Source organism: Acinonyx jubatus, chromosome C1 (genome assembly GCF_027475565.1).
Source record: "Acinonyx jubatus isolate Ajub_Pintada_27869175 chromosome C1, VMU_Ajub_asm_v1.0, whole genome shotgun sequence".
Classification (NCBI taxonomy): domain Eukaryota; kingdom Metazoa; phylum Chordata; class Mammalia; order Carnivora; family Felidae; genus Acinonyx; species Acinonyx jubatus.
The window spans coordinates 22,480,829-22,489,040 of record NC_069381.1 but is presented as its reverse complement, the minus strand read 5'-3'; the positions used below and the strand labels follow the sequence as shown (position 1 = coordinate 22,489,040).

Genomic DNA, 8,212 nt, shown 5'->3' with positions numbered 1-8,212 from the left:
CATAAAAGAGATGATCACTGAGCAAGTTTTACGGTTTCTTCCAATACTAAGGTTCTGGGTTCCGATACGAGATTAGGTGGTGAGAAAGCTGGAGGGTGCGAGAGCCCAGCACAGAGGTGCAAAGTTGGCTGTTCAGGAGCGGGAGTGGGGAATGGGGTGCAGGCTTGTCCCACTGTGGCAGGTGGTTGGTGACATGCCGGGGAGGTGGGCTGGAGTGGAGGGCTGGTGCCCAAGTGCTGGGGCCCCTGCTCCTCAGGAAGCCCTGCTTGTTCACCCCCCACCTGCTCCTGAACCTCTTGCAAAGTGCCTTCTGTCCCCACCCTCCTGCTGCGACTGCCTTCTTCGTTATGACTTCTCACCCCCTAGTCCTCACTCTGGCCCACAGCTTCCTGGAACCTGAGGCCTCTTCCCCACCCTTTGCCTTGGCTTCTGTGGCCCCTGCTCTCCTGGCCCTCCCTTTTCCCTCTGCCCACCTGGTTTCTGTCTCCTTCCCTGAGGCCACTCTGATGGTGTCCCCCCGGGTTCCTTCCTCAGCCTAGTAATGACTGTGGAATCCAGGGACTGAGCTCTTGACCCTTCTCACCGCTGCCCCCTCCCATGGTTCATGGTCCCGGTCAGTCTCTCGGCACATCCTGGCCCCCCGGCCTGTGATGTGAGAGATGCTCCCTTGTTCACCTGCAAATAGCCTTTGCCTTGGAGCACGTTTGCTCCACGAATGAGCCCATGGCTCCTCCAAGCCCCGCTCCTGGGCTCGAAAACCGTCCCTTGACAGTTTTCATACACCTGCGCCCATCCCACAAGTACGGGTCCCGTTCCCTCCCCACCCCAGTGAGACCCAGACCCCTCGTGACGAGCCCTTATGGCAAGACAGCCAGGACTTATCGTCGCCAGTGCCTCCCTTACAGAGGGGATGTGAGGCTGGAGGCAGCACGTTCAAGGACAAAGAGGATGAGCTGGGCAACAGACCCCCTTGGCTTTGAATTCTGGCTCCATCATTTGCTGGTTGGGAAGAACTCCCAGCCGCCGATCACACACACACACACACACACACACACACACATACCCCGCAGTGTCTGACACAGTACTCACTGAATGAGCCCACCCTCCCCGGAAGCCATTCCTACTTTGATGTTTAGCATTTCGCTTGTTTTCTTCAAACGAAGCGCATTGCTTGCCGATAGCTGGCCCAAAGCTGACTTGGCCTCTGAACTTCTGGTCCAGCGCCTGCCACAAAGCAGGTGCCCATGAGACGTGGGCAGGAGCAGCAGAACACGGTAGAATTCTCTGAACACTCCGTGTGCGTGTGTTCTGTTCCTCAGCAACACTGCGCACGCCCTGCACCTCCTTGCTCCGCCTTCCACGTCCCTCATCCCCATCATGTTTGTCGTTACCACTTGGGGTTTTCCTGGTTTCACTTGAGTGATTTCCCGAAGCGGATTCTCCATTTCGCTGGTGGACGTCGTTCCAGTTCTGATGGATCTTCTGGCTGGTTGTTAGGTGACATTCACCTTTGCAAGGCCTTCTTTTGTCCCATCTGTCTCCAAAGAGGGACGGCCGCTCATTACTTTTCTCTCACCCGGTGATCTCCATTGATAATTGCCTTTGAACCTCGAGGCTGTCGGTTCTGCTTGGGTGGTTTCTCACCCCGCCCCGGGTCTCGGGTAATCCCTCATAATGGGTGATTTCTTCTCTCTTTTGCTCGTGTCCCATTTGTCTTGTTAGCAGGGAGGCACTTCCTGTGCGGGGCTCCTGTGTGACCGGTCGCCACTCCAGTGGGGCAGCCATCTATGGTGGGGGGGGGGAGGGGAGGGAGCTGAGTTGTCTTTAAGTTCGATTTGGGTTCATCGCCTCAGACACCTGCAGAGCAAAGGCATTATTTCCCGTGCCCTGGAGGCCTGTCTCCACTTCCAGGGCAAGGAGGGGGATGTGTTCCCGGAAAACCCAGTAGGTCTCCAGGTCAGGCGTCTTTCCCAGGGGACCAGGAGTGGAGAGTGTCATTGGCTTGCCAGCCTGCTGCTGGGTCGGCTCATCACCCCACCATGCTGACCTGCAGAACTGAGTCCCGTGAACTCACCTGTCCTCTCTCTGATCAAAAGGTCACCGCCAGCTCTTCAAGGACCGTGGAGGTGAGGTTTCGCCTTTCCTGACTAGAGCTCAACGATTCCATCCCGTGAATGGATAGGACCCGAAGCAGTGCGGTCACCTCTTACTCCACGTCCCCACCCCACCCCCAACGCTGGGGGCTCCTCTCTTAGCCCAGGCCCAGGGCCTGACCCCTGTCATCTCCTGGCTTGCGCCCCCGGGGCCCACGGCACCATCGTTCTCTCCTGCATCGTGGTAATGGTAGCCCCCTCCCCTGCCCGGTTCCCTTGCACCCCCCTCACCCATTCGTTCTTCTCGACCCTGCAAGCGGGGCGAGCCTGTGAGGATGGGAGGCCCACATCCTGCTGTGGCTTCCCATTGCACTCAGTGTGGAGCCCATAGGTGCACAGTGGCCCATGATCTGTACCCCCACCATGGCCTCTGAAGCAGTCCCTCTCCCTGGCTCTCTGCACTGGCTGTTCCACCGCCTGGAATGTTCTTCCCCAGCGTCTGCCTGGCCACCTTCCTGCCCTCCTTCACGTCTGCCATCCACTGTCCCCGTGTTCGTTTGCTAGGGCTGCATGCCAGCACCACACCGGGTGGCTCAAGCAACAGCCGTTTACCATCTCCCAGGCCTGGAGGCTGCAAGTCCGAGGTCAAGGTGCTGCTTGACTTGGCTCCTTGTGAGGCTGTGAGGAGAATCTGTCTCAGCCTCTCCCGTCTCCTGGCAGGCTCCTGGCCACCTTTGGCGTCCTTCGGCTTGTAATGCATCACCCCCATAGCTGCCTTCAGCCTCGCACGGCACTCGCCCTGCAGGTGTCTGTCCCAGGATCGCCCTTTAGCTGAGGACACTGGTCATTCCGGATGGAAGCCCATTCTGAGGACCTCATTTTAACTTGATGACCGCAGCAAAGACCCTCCCTCCAAATAAGGTCACGTTCTGAGGTGCTGGGGGTTAGCCCTTCAGCATGAATATGGCTTTGGGGGAGACACAGTTTAATCTGGAGCAGTCAGCCTGTCATCGAGGCACAGATTTTCCTCCCAATCTAAAACTGCGCCACTGGCCTTAACCTTCTGATCCCCAGCCACTCAGCCTTTGGTTCTACTTGTATCATGAAAGATAGGTTTGTCATTGTTTTTTCCCTCCAGCTTTTCATTGCCTTTTTTTTTTTTTTCTGTTTTCAGTGAGTTTCCATCCTAAATCAAACCAGAACAAACATTACCCATGTCTCCTGGGGCCATCTTCCCCCGCCCGGTGCCCCTCACATTGCCCGTCCTGTGCTGGCCTCATCCCTCCACTCTGTGCCTGGCCCAGCCCGTATGGACTCTGTGGGTGCATGGGTTCAGCACAGGTGGCCCTGGCCACGGGTCCAAGGTGGGAAGAGCAGTGCCTTCAAAGCTGACAGAGGCCACTCATGGGCACCGATGACCCCCAACTTCAGCCCAAATGCAGGGACACCCACCCTCCTCTCGGCCGGCCTTGCAGAGCTCTCTTTCCTCCTTCAACAATGCGACCAATATGCCTTATGAAAATACCTTTATTCTCTGGCTGGGGCGTGAGAGGCAGAGTTTCCCCACTGCGATCAACTCTATTTTGAAATCCGTCCGGCCTCCGGGGGTCAGTGTCCAGCTGGAAGGACAATTATTATCACGGAGAACTTGGGTCCCAATGCACCGGCAATGTCTTCTCTCCCGCTCGCGGAACGAGGTCTCCCCTCCGGCTCTGCTGGGGCCTGGCCGCCCCTTTGAGTCATTATTGATTGATGTCCTGTTGGTCCCCCTGGTTGTACTCACGGTGGCAGGGGTGAGGCTCTGGTTCTGTGTGAGGAGCCATGGTGCGCAGGGAGGGAGGCATGCCTACGCCTCAGTCCCCGGAGAACATGGGAGGAAGGGAGATGTCAAACAGTAGACATGCTAGAGATCCTACTCAAGGCCTCCCTTCTCCCTCCCCAGATCAGCACGTCCCAAATGCCCCCCAAATTGTTCACCTCTGCCATTGCCAGCCTGGAGCCTCCACTCAGCCCCCTCACTGGCTCCCGGCTTCCTCCCTGCCCCCAGAGTCTGCTATTCTCTCTGTTCAGCAGCCCAGTGATCAGACCATCTTCCTCTCCCATGAGAACACTGCAGACACAGGTGGCCTTGCCAGAGACTAAAGAAGCTTAAGCATCAGGGACTCCTCACCCTCCACACCCCTTCTGAGGCCCCGGTGGGGCCCCAAGCCCTGTGGTTAATAAGCATTGTCAACTCAAAGATTAATTAGGATTATCACTGTAAGGAAAACTGGCTGGGCCCATGAAAGCTCACTGCTCACATATAAAAGGATCTTGACAGGTTCCCCAGATTTGACAAGAATCCCGAAAATTTGCATGACATAATCCATAGCGAGTCGTAAAGGTGAAAACGTGTTAACTCTGTCAATGTAGAAAGCCATTACGATCAGACTCCTCAGGAGGACAACCTGACTTCACTTCCCCGTCTCTCCACAGAAAATGACATTACAAAAATCATTGTCTTACGAAAACGGGAACAGGGCGGACGTGGCCCAAACAGTTCGGGGTTGGGGGGCGAGGGGGTGGGGGGGGAGGAGGGAACAAAGCCGGGAAGGTGTGTGAGGATTCCAAGTAAAAAACTATAGTCGGCGGGGGGGTCCTACATTTTGTGATGTTTTCGGTAATTGCTGGCTTTTTGAAACCTGCAGTTTACTGTGATTTCTTTTCTCATTCAGAATAAATATTAAATTGCATAGCCGATTTTGATTCCTAATCCTAAGCCCTTTTCTTAAAGGGGAGGCTGCAGGTTTAATTTTCAGACCCGCGAAGCCGCTGCCTTCTCAGGCTTCCCACCACACTTAGAATAAAACTTGATCTCCGCCCCATGGTCCGCAAGGTCTCCCTGATCCCTCCCTGCCCCTTGACTGCCCCCAGCCCTGTCTCCCTCACTTACCCGGATGTAGACCAACCTGCCATTTCCTGTTCCTCAAACTTCTGAGTCTGACCCACCTTGGTGAATTTGCATTTGCTCTATCTTTTGCCTGGAGCCTCTTTCCCAGATGTTCCTTTCTGGCCATTCAGAGCTCAGCTCAAGGCCATCTCCTCGGAGAAGGCCTCCAAGATAAGCCGATCTGGCACGAAGACCCTTTCCCACCCACCCACAAGGCCCATGCCGGTCACGGCTGTACCCCTCAGCTTTATTTTTCTGACCGTACAATGTTCTCTCTTCCGTACCCTGCCCTTGGAGTAGGGACCCCAGCCACCCCAGGAGGGCAGGGGCTGGGCCTGTCTTCTCATCACTTCATCACTTGTGACAGGGTCTAGCAACACAGGTAACCCCCATGAGTGACTAGACTGCTGGTGTAGTTTGAATTGACATCTTTCCGGAAGATGTGTTGGCAACGTGCGCCGACAGCCTTAACGTGTGCAAACCCAGTGATCTTTCTTCGAAGTGTTAGTCCCAAAGCCATCATCAGGGAGGTACACAGAAAGGGAGGTTAGCTGAGTGGTTAAGACCAGATGCTTTAGCCAATCAGATTTGGATTTCTGTTTCAGCTCTATTGGCTGAATGCTTTGCTGCCTGACCCTGAGCAAGTTCTTATTGTCTTCGTGCCCTGGTTTGTCATCTGTAAATGGGGATCGTCGCTGGACCTACCGGAAAGGGAAGCTTGAGGCTTATATGAGGTCGTTCGTGGAAGGTGCTTGGCGTGGAGGCAGGTGTATGAAAAAGCTCAGTGTATGTTGATTACGACTGTATTCCATGACGTCCATTAGAGTGTCGTTTGTAACAGAATACAACCCGGAAGCCTAAATATCTAACCACAGGGGATCGTCTCCAGAAATAGCACCACATCTTTAGAGTAAATTATTGCACATATCTGAAAAGCCTGTTTCTAAAGAATGGTTCCTAATGCAAGTAAAAGCTCACGGAATGAGATTAGGTTTAAAAAAAAAAAAGGTGGGATAAAAACCAAATCAAATGTGATGCTACTTTTGTTACACACGTAGAGGCTGATGCTTCTTGGAGTGGATGGACGTGGATGGATGTGTAGCCTTCAAGGCAATGCACCAAGATCCTAACAGGCCATCCGTAGGTAACGGAATTAGTCATTTTAATTTTCCTTTCGTTCGTAGTATGCTTTTCAAAGAATTCCTTTTCAAACCCGTAGAGGCGTAATGTTAGTTTAAACGTGTGCGTTCAGCCATCTGGCAGCATGACCTCACCAAAGCGACCACTCGTGGGTGGTAGATGGTAGGTTCTGTTCTATCCTCTTCGCCCTCCCTGTACCTGGGCACTTTGCCACGTGACGGGATGGTGTCTCTGACAGAAGGCAAAGTGAACCTCAGGACCTCTTGACGTTGGACTTGGCTTGTCCCTTCTTTGAGCCAACGAAATGTGGGCAGGGGTGCCTCTGCCACTGCCATGAGAAGAAGATGCCCTCGTATCCAAAACCTGCAGCTGAGCGCTTCCCAGCTAATCTGCCAACGTGTGAGAAACGCATGCTTATTACTGTGTGGTTGTTACACAGCATTAGCTGACTGATGCAGCGTGATGGAAATGCTTGACATGTATTCAGTCAAGAGGACATCCTTATTATCTCAGGAAGGTACAACTGGACTGCAGGGATAAGAAAGCCACAATCTAAGATGTTTTTAAATAAGCAACTAATTCTCATGGATCTCAAAGACGAAGGAAGTCCTGACCGTCCTCCAGTGACCGCAGCTCATTTTCAGACACTGTTCATGTCCAATATTTAAAATCACAAAAAGGTCATGATCTCCTTGTCCTTAGGTATCATCCAGTCCTGTGGACAACAAAATGCTAACCTTCATGTTAAGAACATTTTCTTTCTCTCAGAAAAATTACATGTGTTCATTATAGATAATACAGGTAGGTGAAAAGGAAAAGAGAAAAACCAGAATGCCACCACCAAAAATAACTTCTGTCAAACGTGTTTATATGTTCACGTTTTCCACACAGAAAGGTGGGCATAGTACACATTCTGTTCTAGAATTTTCTGATTACATTTACTTACATGTCACAAAGATTTCCCTTGTTATTTTATGCTTTTCTACACAATGATTTTTTTATGAGTATGATTTATTGTCAAAATGGCTTACATATGTACACAATGATTTTGAATTGTGGAATCATTGCCCCTACTTTTCCACTGAATGGATGGACCATACAGAACTCTACCCAACTCCTGTGGTAATAACACATGTAAATTGTGTCTAGTTTTTGGCTGTCATAATCAACATCCTACATGAAAAAGCTCTCCATGTACATCCATATTTCCAAGGGTTAAATTCCTAGAGGTGGGATTTCCGGGTTTTGGGGTTCTATGTATTTATGAGGTGTTCCATCTTCAAATGTCATTTTCCTTGTGTCTGATGGCAGGGATTTGAAACCACTGAACTGTATAATCATCTTCTGTAGTCACAGGCTTCCTGTTGAGTCCTCTGGGAAGGAAGAACCCCTGAAACCAGTATCATCCAAAGTAACTTAGCTTGACCACATTCTATCTTCCCAGTAGAGGAGCAAGATCCTAAGAGGGAAAGGCAAGTTATGAGGGCATCAAAGATCTCATTTCTCTCTCAAGTGACCCCCTGTGGGGTGCCCTCTTGCTGTAGCCTCATTTGAAATCAAGGAAACTGATCCCAAGGGGGCCCTGAGGCCAACTCTGCAACTGGACCAACTTCACAGTCGAGAGCCCTGGAGCTGTGGCTCCCTGCCCCTACCCATGATTCCTACAAGGAGACTGAGACAACACGTTGACCATCGGTAGCCTCCCTTCCCCTTGCTCGGGTGGGCCTTTGTCTTGGGTCCACTCGCCAGCCCTGGGATCCTGCCTCACTCTAATGTGACATGTAGAGAGAGGAGCGAGGGGCCTCAGTGCATGCTCAGGAGCCGGGGTTCTGCTACTAACCCTCTGGGTCTCCCGGGACATCATTTCACCTTTCCAGAGATGGAAGAGACTGTTCACCTGTTCACCAAATATGGTTATTCTTCTCTCTGGGCACACAGCAAGACTCCATCTCCCAGACTCCTTTGCTGGTAAGTGGGACCACATGACTGTATCCCAGACAATTAAGTGTGAGCAGAAGTGACACATGTCAATCCACTTCAGGCCTTTGAG

General features: G+C 52.2%; 1 long non-coding RNA gene across 1 annotated transcript; it reads left to right on the top strand.

Moving 5' to 3' along the window:
• Window positions 1-1,322: 1,322 nt before the first annotated feature.
• Window positions 1,323-5,842, top strand: LOC113599119 (uncharacterized). Its single transcript, XR_003419852.2, has 3 exons — window positions 1,323-1,497; window positions 2,097-2,170; window positions 5,628-5,842. It is a non-coding gene; the product is annotated as an uncharacterized LOC113599119 (long non-coding RNA).
• The last annotated feature ends 2,370 nt before the right edge of the window (window positions 5,843-8,212 follow it).